The sequence below is a fragment of the Ahaetulla prasina genome, chromosome 1 (assembly GCF_028640845.1).
Source record: "Ahaetulla prasina isolate Xishuangbanna chromosome 1, ASM2864084v1, whole genome shotgun sequence".
In the NCBI taxonomy this organism is placed as follows: Eukaryota; Metazoa; Chordata; class Lepidosauria; order Squamata; family Colubridae; genus Ahaetulla; species Ahaetulla prasina.
The window spans coordinates 372,304,003-372,316,149 of NC_080539.1; the positions used below are offsets into that span (position 1 = coordinate 372,304,003).

At 46.7% G+C, this 12,147-nt stretch overlaps 1 protein-coding gene across 1 annotated transcript in view; it reads left to right on the forward strand.

Moving 5' to 3' along the window:
* The first annotated feature begins 85 nt into the window (after positions 1 to 85).
* SHD (Src homology 2 domain containing transforming protein D) overlaps positions 86 to 12,147 on the forward strand; it is a 168,625-nt gene continuing 156,563 nt past the window's right edge. Inside the window, exon 1 of the mRNA XM_058163606.1 lies at positions 86 to 223. The gene's annotated coding sequence lies outside the window, so the exon portion shown is untranslated. The remainder of the gene's footprint in view (positions 224 to 12,147) is intronic.

Here is a 12,147-nt window from a genome sequence, read left to right on the forward strand (position 1 = left end):
CTACGCTGGCATGTTAACCGTGGTTAGTCAGAAGAAGACGATCCTGTCCAGACTAGCGGACACACAGGGTGAATCCCCACAATCTTAAAACTATTTTCCAAGTCTGCATTTTCCTCATGGCAGTTCGTAACAAAAATAAATTTCAACTTTGCTAGTGATGGCATCTGTGATGTCAAACTCATGGATTTAATCCCCTCTGTTCTCGAGCGAGATCGGTGCACAGGTAAGTCCTCAACTTGCCACCATTTGTTTAGGGACCCGTTTGAAGTTACAACAGGACTAAGAAAAGTGACTTACGATCGTTGAAATGTATTTGAATATAAGTAGCGCAAGCTGGTAGTTGGGCTGTTGGGCTGAGCGTGGCAATTTGGTTGCAAACGTTTTGTCACCATTCGAGGAGACATCGTCCGTGCGCTTTGAGTTGGGCTTGTCTGTCAGAGCGCTGGCCTTTCAATACCTTTTTTTTAATGTAATGCAAATTAGTGCGGGTGTTGTTTGTCTCAGACCATGACTCAGAAGTAGCCGAATATCAGTAGCTCAAGTTGGTAGTTGGGCTGTTGGGCTGAGCTTTCGTCACCATTCGTGGAGACGTCGTCCGTGCGCTTTGAGTTGGGCTTGTCTGTCAGAGCGCTGGCCTTTCAATACCTTTTTGTAATGTGAGGCAGATGAGTGCGGGTGTTGTTTGTCTCAGACCATGACTCAGAAGTAGCCAAATATAAGTAGCTCAAGTTGGTAGTTGGGCTGTTGGGCTGAGCTTTCGTCACCATTCGTGGAGACGTCGTCCGTGCGCTTTGAGTTGGGCTTGTCTGTCAGAGCGCTGCCCTTTCAATACCTTTTTTTTTAATGTGATGCAAATTAATGTGGGTATTGTTTGACTCAGACCATGACTCAGAAGTAGCCGAGCAAACAACATCCACGCTAATTTGCATCACATGAAAAGGTATTGAAAGGCCAGCGCTCTTGACAGACGAGCACACTTCAAAGTGAACCGACGATGTCTCCTCGGATTGTGACGAAACGTTTGCAACCAAATGGCCAAGCTCAGCGCTAAGAACAACAGCCCCACTTATGACCGTTTTTCATACTTAACGACCACTGCAGCATCCCCATGGTCACGTGATCAAAATTCAGACGCTTGGCCCCTGACTCACATTTATGACGGTTGCAGTGTCCCAGGGTCACGTGATCCCCTTTTGCGACCTGACAATCAAAGACAGTGGGGAAGACAGATTCGCTGAACAACTGCAGTGATTCATTTAACAGCCATGGCAAGAAAAAGTCGTAAGTCGATGCAAAACACACTTAAGCAATGTCTCACTTAGCTATGGAAATTGTAGGCTCAATTGCGGTTGTAAATCGAGGACTATTTGTATGTATGATGATTGCAATGTCCCAATATCATCGGATCCCTGTTTGCGACCTGACAAGCAATGTGGAAGGCAGATTCACTTAACAACGGTGTTCCTAACTGAACAACTGCAGTGATTTATTTAACAACTGGAGCAAGAAAGTCAGAAAGGGAGTCATAAAATGGGACAAGGTTCATTTAACAAATGTCTCTCTCAGCAAGATCGTTTTGGGCTCCATTGTGGGTTGTAAGTCAAGGACTACCTGTATTTATGCCAGTTGCAGTGTCGAGATCATCTGATCTCCATTCGCAACCTTCTGACAAGGAAAGTCAACAGGAAATCCAGATTCGCTTAACAACCGTGCTCCTAACTGAACAGCTGCAGCGATTCACTTAATAACTGCGGCAAGAAAGATTGTAAAGCCGGAAAAAACTCAACTGTCTTGCAGAGCAACAGCCATTCGGGGCTCAATTGAGATCATTAAGTCAAGGATTATCTGTAATTGCGCACGCATACAGTCGGTGAGGCCATGGATTCAGTTAATGACCATGGTGAACTGCTGAATGAGTCATGGTCATTTAGCAAACACTCACAGTCAGAAGGATGAACCTGTTGTGACTGAGGCCCAAGTAGTGATCACCAAACACAATTCAGTCCTGAATAAACTTATTCTATTAAAACAGATGAGAATTAATTCATTCTCAGCTTGGTTCAAAACAAATTCTTCATAAACAGTCCTTCGGCCTTATCACCAACCTTTGTTGTCTTTGGCAAAGTGCCAAAGGCTTTTCTTGGGAAAAACCAAGTTCAAGAGACACTGACAAGAAGCAATGGAATCAACGTTGCTTTTCTACAAAGAACCCAATGGCTCATTGCTGCTCTTTTAAGCCTTATGGGAGGGGCCAATCATTTCCTGGCCTTACTCCTGAGTTGTCCTTTTTACTTCAGCTGCTCTTGCCTTCTGGCAGCTCTTCGCATGCATGGACTAGGAACAGGTTCCTCCTGTTCCTCTGCCTCTCTGCTGTCTGACTCTGGAGGCTCCGGAGGCTGCTCATTGCTCCCAGATGCCCTGGCCCCACCTCTGCCTTCGATGCAGAGTCCTCATCTTGGCCTTCCCCTGACTCCAGGACTGGCCCATTGTCCTCCCCAGCCTCCTCACTGTCCAACTCCGCTACCAGTTCCGCAGGCTGCTGGAGGACTACAACAGAACCCATTCTTAGTTCCACGCTGCACGTGATCCACGATTCAAGTTGTGGCATTGCGTGGCTGCTACCTAAGGCTCAGAGGCAGCCTTGCAGCCAACCGATTCCTCTTGCAGCCTGCTGTGAGGGCATCTTGTGCTAGTGAGTCCAGCCACCATCACCATTTCACCATGCAGAGATCGGTCGGCGGTGCAACAGGCATTGGCTTGGGAGGCCAAGCTGCGATGGTCCCAAGGATAGCGGATGTGGAACGCATGGGATCCACCCAGGGGTGAAATGTAAAATTTGTTACTACCGGTTCTGTGGGTGTGGCTTGGTGGAGGTGGTGGTAATGTGACTGGGTGGGCGTGGCCAACTTTTTTTAAAAAAACTTTTAAAAGCATTTTTTTCTACAACCTCTTCGGCTGAAGAGTTTGTAAAAAAATGCTTTTAAAAGGTTCTGGCGATCAGGCAACTCAACTGGGATCGCCAGAGGAGCCTTTTAAAAGCCCTTTTTTTTTTTTAACCACCTCTTCGGCCAAAGAGGTTGTAGAAAAATGCTTTTAAAGGGTTCTGATGATCCCAGCTGAGTCGTGTGATCATCAGAGGTTTTTTTTTTAAAAAAACTTTTAAAAGCATTTTTTCGGCCGAAGAAAAAATGCTTTTAAAAGTTAAAAAAAACACAAAAAACAACCTCTGATGATCGTGCGGCTCAGCTGGGGCAGGGGGGTGGGCAGGGATTTTTGCTACCGGTTCTCCGAACCACCCGCCGCCATCGCTACTGAATCGGATGATCCGGTCCGAACCAGGAGCATTTCACACCTGGCTCCATCCCTGCCCTAGCCTGCGCCTCACCCCACCTCGAACAACTAGATGGTGGGTGGGGCTTAATTAGGGGCTTATTTTGGGGTAGGGCTTATACTAGGCACAGGCTTGAAAATTGGGCTAGGGATTGTTTTGGGGTAGGTCGTATTTTCGGGAAAACACGGTAGTAGCTCGGGTTGGTAGTTACGATGTTGGTATGCGCTCCGAGCTTGGCGGTTTGGTTGCAAACGTTTCGTCCCCATTCAGAGAGACGTCTTCAGTGTGCTTTGGGTTGTGCTTGTCTAGTGGGGACACTGGCCTTTAAATACCTTTCTGAGTCCTGGTTTGATTTTGGGTTGTGTGACTTGAAAGTCAACCTATTCTCACTCCCCTATTCACACTCGCAATCGCACAACCCCGAAGTCAGACCAGGCCAGTGCTGCACAATCCGATGACGTCTCCTCGAATGGGGATGAAACATTTGCAACCAAATCGCCAAGCTCGGAGCTCAAACCAACAACATACAACCTTCCAGTTCGCCCAGCTAACCAGTCCAAGAAAACAAGCTGGTTTCCCTTTGGCTGCTGAGTTCCCAGGCCATCTGTCGGCCTTCACAGCCCATCTGCAGGATGGCTTCCCGAGCAACATTTTGGCACGCCAACACACGCAGCGTTGAAGCTCCGAAAGCAAACAGGTCAGGAGCCTCCCTGCTTCCTTCTGGCTGGGGTGACATTGCAACAAAATGTTGCTACGCTAGAAACGACAGATTGGCTAGCATTTACAGATAGTCCTTGGCATTATGACCACAATGGGGACCGGAACTTCCCATTGCTAAGTGATGTGGTTGTTTAGTGAGCTGGGTTTATTTTACTAACTTATTATTATTTTTTTGCCATGGAGCCCCTCCTTGAAGGAAATGGGCGAGTTAAGAAATATTAAATATAAATAAATAGATGGTGGTTGAGATGAGCAAGAACCAGAACTGAAGAAGGGCCGTAATAGCTCAGGCTATTAGAAGCCTGTTATTAGAACACAGCAGCCTGCAATTACTGCAGGTTCAAGCCCCACCAGGCCCAAGGTTGACTCAGCCTTCCATCCTTTATAAGGTAGGTAAAATGAGGACCCAGATTGTTGGGGGGCAATAAGTTGACTTTGTAAAATATACAAATAGAATGAGACTATTGCCTTATACACTGTAAGCTGCCCTGAGTCTTCGGAGAAGGGCGGGATATAAATGTAAATAAAAAGAAAAAGAAGGAAGAAGGAGAAGAGGAAGGAGGAGAAGGAGAAGAAGGAGAAGGAGAAGAGGAAGGAGGAGGAGGAAGGATGGAAGAGTAAGGGGAAAGAAGAAAGAGGAGGAGAGGAGGGAAAAGTGAAGAAGGAGAAGGAGAAGAAGAAGGGACGGAAGAGTAAGGGGGAAGAAGAAGGAGGAGGAGGAGAGGAGGGAGACTAAAGGGAAGAAGAAGGAGGAGAAGAAGAAGAAGAAAAGAAGAAGAAGGAGGAGGAGGAGAAGAAAAGGAAAGAAGAAAAGGGAGGAGGAGGAGAAAGAAAAGAAGAGAAGGGAAGACGGAGAAGATGAAGACGAGCAAGAAAGAAGAGAAGGAGGAGATTAAACAAGTCACTGCAGTTGTGAAGTGAATCCCACGGTCATTAAGCAAATCCGGCGATCACGTGACCCCTGGGACACTGCAATCGTTCTTAAATACATGTCGGTTTCAAAGCCACCTGAATTTCGATCCATGTGAGCGAGGGGACAGTTATAAGCGCGAGGACCCTTTTTTTTTTCCAGCGCCGTCGTAACGTCGGTCGTTCAACAAAATAGTTGTAAGTTGAGGACTGCCCGAAGTGCAGGCCGGGAGAACGAGAGCCGCAGCAAAGTGCTGCAATGGGCAGAGCTGGTCTTGCACATTCGGCAATTGGCCTTTCCCCTCCCCCGCCTTCCCCCAAGTGACCCTGTCTGGTCTCCCATGAAGCTCTTTCATTCTTCCTTTCATTCTTCCATTTCCATGCATTTGTCCCTGGACAAATGTCACTAAATGGGGTTGTGCTTTGGAGTGGGGAGGGTGGGGGGAGACTGAAATTACTCCTTTACAAATGTGTGTTTCTTGGTTTGAGTCCGCTCGCTTCTAAACCGTGCGATGAACAGTTGCAGGAATCGGGAACGTCTCTAGCATATCCAAGAGAAAGACTAGGGGTGACGTGACGGCAGTCTTCCAATAATTGAGGGGCTGCCCCAAAGAAGAGGGAGTCAAGCTATTCTCCAAAGCACCTGAAGGCAGGACAAGAAGCAACGGATGGAAAATAACCTGGAATTAAGGAGAAGTTTCCTAACAGTGAAGACAATTAACCAGTGGAACAGCTTGCCACCAGAGGTTGTGGGTGCTCCAGCACTGCAGGTAGAATGGAATAGAATAGAATAACGGAGTTGGAAGGGACCTTGGAGGCCTTCTAGTCCAACCCCCTGCCCAGGCAGGAAACCCTACACCACTTCAGACAAACCTCCAACCTCTTTTTAAAAGCTTCCAGTGTTGGAGCATTCACAACTTCTGGAGGCAAGTTGTCCCACTGATTAATTGTTCTAACTGTCAGGAAATTTCTCCTTAGTTCTAAGTTGCTTCTTTCCTTGATGAGTTTCCACCCATTGCTTCTTGTTCTACCCTCAGGTGCTTTGGAGAACAGCTTGACTCCCTCTTCTTTGGGGCAGCCCCTCAGATATTGGAAGACTGCTATCCTGTCTCCCCTAGTCCTTCTTTTCATTAAACTAGACATACCCAGTTCCTGCAACCGTTCTTCATATGTTTTAGCCTCCAGTCCCCTAATCATCTTTGTTGCTCTTCTCTGCACTCTTTCTAGAGTCTCAACATCTTTTTTACATCGTGGCGACCAAAACTGAATGCAATATTCCAAGTGTGGCCTTATCAAGGCATTATAAAATGTTACTAATACTTGTTACTAATACTACTAATACTAATACTTTTTTTATTTACATTTATATCCCGCCCTTCTCCGAAGACTCAGGGCGGCTTACATTGTGTAAGGCAATAGTCTCATCCTATTTGTATATTTATATACACAGTCAACTTATTGCCCCCCCAACAATCTGGGTCCTCATTTTACCTACCTTATAAAGGATGGAAGGCTGAGTCAACCTTGGGCCTGGTGGGACTAGAACCTGCAGTAATTGCAGGCAGCTGTGTTTAATAACAGGCTTCTTACAGCCTGAGCCACACCCTTGATCTTGATTCTGTTGATGCAGCCTAGAACTGTGTTGACTTGTCTTTTTAAGAAGAGATTAGACAACCATTTGAAATGGTATAGGGCAATGATGATTAACCTTTTTGCCATCATATGCCAGGAAGGGGGGGCAGGTGGGCACATGTGCGTGTGCCCATACCCATAATCCTATGCGCCCCCGCTTCCCCTGCTCCTGGTACTCAATGGCCCGGTAGGTCCGTTTTTCTCTCTCACCTGGCTCCAGAGCCTCTCTATGAGTCTAGGGAGGGCGAAAATAGCCTATCTACCCAGCCCAGGCTCTCCGGAGGCCAGAAATGGCCCATTTCCGGTTGGACAGGAAGTGATGTTTTTTGCTGTCCCCGGCCTCCAGAGACTCCTAGAGAGGCTCTGGAGCCAGGTGAGAGAGAAAAACGGGCCTTCCCCACCCCCCACCCCCCAGGCCCTCCGGAGGTAGCCTGTTTCCCTACTTCTGGTGGGCCCAGAAGGCCCGAAAGAGCTGAGCTCGTGTGCCCACTGATATGGGTGGCACGCGTGCTGTAGGTTCACCATCACGGGCCTAGGGTCTCCTGCTGGAGCAGAGGGTTGGACTAGAAGACCTCCAAGGTCCGTTCCACCTCTGTTATTCTGTTAAAAAGACTAATAAAAGGGCAAAAAGAGCATCAAAGATGATAAGGGATCTGGAGACTGGAACATATGATGAACCATTGAGGGACCTGGGTATGTCTTATCTAAAGTACAGAAGGACCAGGGGTGACATAACAGCAGTGTTCCAATATCTCAGGGGCTGCCACAAAGAAGATGGAGTCAAACTATTCTCCAAAGCACCTGAAGGCAGGAGAAGAAGCAATGGGTGGAAACTAATCAAGGAGAGAAGCAACTTAGAACTAAGGAGAAATTTCCTGACAGTTAAAACAATCAATAAGTGGAACAACTTGCCACCAGAAGTTGTAAATGCTCCAACACTGGAAGTTTTTAAGAAAATGTTAGATAATCATCTGACTGAGATGGTGTAGGGTTTCCTGCCTGGGCAGGGGGTTGGACTAGAAGACCTCCAAGGTCCCTTCCAACTCTGTTGTTATATATATTATATATGAAGAACGGTTGCACGAACTGGGTATGTCTAGTTTAATAAAAAGAAGGACTAGGGGAGACATGATAGCTGTGTTCCAATATCTCAGGGGCTGCCACAAAGAACAGAGAGTCTGACTGAGATGGTGTAGGGTTTCCTGCCTGGGCAGGGGGTTGGACTAGAAGGCCTCCAAGGTCCCTTCCAACTCTGATGTTATGTTATGTTATGTTATGTTAAGCTATTCTCCAAAGCACCTGAGGGTAGAACAAGAAGCAATGGGTGGAAACTGATCAAGGAAAGAAGCAACTTAGAACTAAGGAGAAATTTCCTGACAGTTAAAACAATAAGTGGAACAACTTGCCACCAGAAGTTGTAAATGCTCCAACACTGGAAGTTTTTAAGAAAATGTTGGATAACCATCTGACTGAGATGGTGTAGGGTTTCCTGCCTGGGCAGGGGGTTGGACTAGAAGACCTCCAAGGTCCCTTCCAACTCTGTTGTTATATATATTATATATGAAGAACGGTTGCACGAACTGGGTATGTCTAGTTTAATAAAAAGAAGGACTAGGGGAGACATGATAGCTGTGTTCCAATATCTCAGGGGCTGCCACAAAGAACAGAGAGTCTGACTGAGATGGTGTAGGGTTTCCTGCCTGGGCAGGGGGTTGGACTAGAAGGCCTCCAAGGTCCCTTCCAACTCTGATGTTATGTTATGTTATGTTATGTTAAGCTATTCTCCAAAGCACCTGAGGGTAGAACAAGAAGCAATGGGTGGAAACTGATCAAGGAAAGAAGCAACTTAGAACTAAGGAGAAATTTCCTGACAGTTAAAACAATAAGTGGAACAACTTGCCACCAGAAGTTGTAAATGCTCCAACACTGGAAGTTTTTAAGAAAATGTTGGATAACCATCTGACTGAGATGGTGTAGGGTTTCCTGCCTGGGCAGGAGGTTGGACTAGAAGGCCTCCAAGGTCCCTTCCAACTCTGTTGTTATATATATTATATATGAAGAATGGTTGCAGGAACTGGGTATGTCCAGTTTAATGAAAAGAAGGACTAGGGGAGACATGATAGCTGTGTTCCAGTATCTCAGGGGTTACCACAAAGAAGAGGGAGTCGGGCTGTTCTCCAAAGCACCTGAAGGCAGAACAAGAAGCAATGGGTGGAAACTAATCAAGGAGAGAAGCAACCTGGAACTTGGGAGAAACTTCCTGACAGTGAGCACAATAACAGGTAGTCCTCGACTTACAAAGGTTCATTCAGCGACCATTCAAAGTTACAACGGCTACTGAAAAAAACGTAACTTACGACCGTTTTTCACACGGCTATTGCAGCATTCCCGGGACCACGTTTGGCCGCTTGGCAACCGACTCATATTTATGACGGTTGCCGTGTCCACGTGATCCCCTTTTGCGGCCTTCTGACCAGGAAAGTCAACGGGGAAGCCTGATTCACTTAACAACCGTGTTACTAACTTAAAAACGGCAGTGATTCACTTAACATTGGTGGCAGGAAACATCGTAAAATGGGGTAAAACTGACGTAAGAAATGCCTCCCTTTAGCAACTGAAATTTTGGGCTCAGTTGTGGTCGTAAGTTGAGGACCATCTGTATATTTAAACAGATTTAACAGAGTTGGAAGGGACCTCATAGGTCATCTAGTCCAACCCCCCGCTGAAGCAGGAGACTCTATATACCTCTTGCCAAGCACCTGAATTTTGTTTCCATAACTGTGGGACATTGCAAAGGTTGTAAGCGTAAGGGCCGGTTTTAAGTCACCTTGTTCAGTCTCTTCATAATTTCAAACGGCCGTTAAACAAACGTTCGTAAGTCAAGGACCACCTCTAAATGTTATTTTAGATTTTTAAAATTTTTCTTGCATTAACGTTATTATGGTTTATACACTCTTTTTGTTTGTTACGACCGAAGCCATCTCGACTGTTAGAATAAAGATTGCTTTGAGGGGGAGGGAAAAAATTCCAAAATAAATGAAATTTGCAGTCGCAAACTTCGGACTTCTGCAGGAAAAAAAAAATGAGTTCGTGATGGCAGGCAGCCATTTCAGAGTCTGTATCCTGTGGCTGATTTTTTTTCCCCCCCCCAGAAAGGCAAGACAGGATCAGAAATGTGTGCTTTTTAAATAATATATCACGCCGTCCTCCAAATCAAATTCCCAGGACGCGGTACATAAAAACTGACGTAATGAAACAACTGGTTTTACAGAACAGCATTGGAAAAAAATCCTGTCAGCCGAAGGGGAAAGAAAGACAAACTGTCTGATAAAAAACAGCCATAAAACGACGCTGAGAAATCAATGCTGGGTAACGGGGGGGGGGGGGCAGGTAAGAAAGGAAAAGACATAATCCAGCAGAGAGAGAAAGAGAGAAAAGGAGAAAAAGAGAGAGAAAGGGAAAGAAAGAGAGGGAGAGAAAGAGGGAGGGAGAAATAGGATGGGGAAGGAAGAAGGGAGAGAAGAGGAGAGAGAGGGTGGGGGAGAAGGAGGGAAAAAAGGGAGAGAGGGAGGGAAGGAGAAAGGGAGGAATAGAAAGAGAGAGAGAAGGAGGGAGGGACAAAGAGAGAGAAAAAGAGGGAGGGAAAGAACGAAAGAATGAGTAAATCCACAGGGAAGTTAAACCCACCTCTGACCAACTTCTATCAGCAGAAAACCTGAAGCAGTTCTGTTGTAGATCTGAACTGTGAGATAATGGTTGGGGATCATGGGTGTTGGATTTGCATTTGGGTAAGATGCGAGCATAATATATGAGAGAGGGATTGTTTGAAGGAGGGAGAGAGGGAGGAAGGAAAGGAGAGGGGAAGGGAAGGGAGGAAAGAAGAGGGAGAGTAAGGAAGGCAAAGGGAGATAAGGAAGGAAGGGAAAGAAGGAAGGAAACAGTTGGGAGAAGGAAGGAAGGAGGGAGAAAGGGGAAAGAAGGAAAGGAAGAGAAAGGGAAGGAAGGAGGTGAGGGAGGGAGAAAAGAAAGGGAAGGGAGGGGAGAAGGGAGGGAGAGTAAGCAAGGAGAAGAGGGAAGGAGGAAGGAAGGAGGGAGAAAGGGAAAAAAGGGAGGGAGGAAGGAAAGAGGTGGAGGAGAAAAGGGAGAAAGGGAAGGATGAAAGTGAGGAAAGAAAGGGAAGGGAGGGAGCATAAGGAAGGAGAAGGGAGGGAAAGAAGGAAGGAAACAGGTGGGAGGGAGGGAGAAAGGGAAAGGAGGGAGGGAGGGAGGAAAGAGGTGAAAGAGAAAGGAAGGGAGAAAGGGAAGGAAGGAAATGGAGAGAGTAAGGCAGGAGAAGGGAGGGAAGGAAGGAATAGAGAAGGAACAATAGAAGGGAAAGAATAGGAAGATGGTAGATACACAGAGAAAAGGGATGCGGTGGCTCAGGGGCTAAGATGCTGAGCTTGTGGATTGAAAGGTCGGCAGCTCAGCGGTTTGAATCCCTGGTGCTGCCGTGTAACGGGGTGAGCTCCCGTGACTTGTCCCAGCTTCTGCCAACCTAGCAGTTCGAAAGCACTTAAAAATCCAAGTAGAAAAAATAGGGACCACCTTTGGTGGGAAGGTAACAGCGTTCCATGCGCCTTTGGCGTTGAGTCATGCCGGCCACATGACCACGGAGACGTCTTCGGACAGCGCTGGCTCTTTGGCTTTGAAACGGAGATGAGCAGCGCCCCCTACAGCCGGGAACAACTAGCACATATATGCATGGGGAACCTTTAGATACATAGAGATAGATATGAATGGATAGATAGAATAGAGATGATAAAGATGTAGATAGATAGATAGATAGATAGATAGATAGATAGATAGATAGATAGATAGATAGATAGATAGATAGATAGATAGATAATGGATGGATAGATAGATAGCCAGACAGGCAGGCAGACAGACAGACAGATCGATAGATGATAGGATAAATAGAGATGATAGAGACAGATTTAGAGACAGATAGTAGATAATAGATCTTGATAGAAGGAAGGTAGATTGGTAAATGAGAGAGAGAGGGACGGACAGACTGACGGACAGACAGACGTTGAAGCCTGGAAAAGGCCAGCAGGAACTGAGGTTGGGTGGGGGGAGGGAATATTATTTGTGGGGGGACGACAAGGAGGGGCACTCTTGAAATGGAGAAGAAAGAAAAAAGGGACACCTTTTGTGGTTCAATCAGATTTCTCCCCTCCCCCCTCTGTCAGGATCAGTCACCCAAGCCAGGAACCGCTGCTGTTCTCCTGGGCCTTTGGCAGAGGCAGAGGCAGGCGGGAGCCGCGTTCAGACAGCCGGCTGCCCTAAGGTTAATGGGAAACCCAGCAGGCATCAACCCAGCAGCGAAACCCAGTTAGGCTTAATCTTGGCTCTGCATGGATCAGTGCTTTTGGGCCAGCCGGGATGGTTTGGATCAACGGGCGGTCCGGCATATTTGGATAAAATAAAAAAACTGGGTTATTGCGATCCTTGAACCAGGCGAAGTCCGGTGTGTGATGCCCATGTTTTTTCTCTGGGTTGGATGATGCCATCTA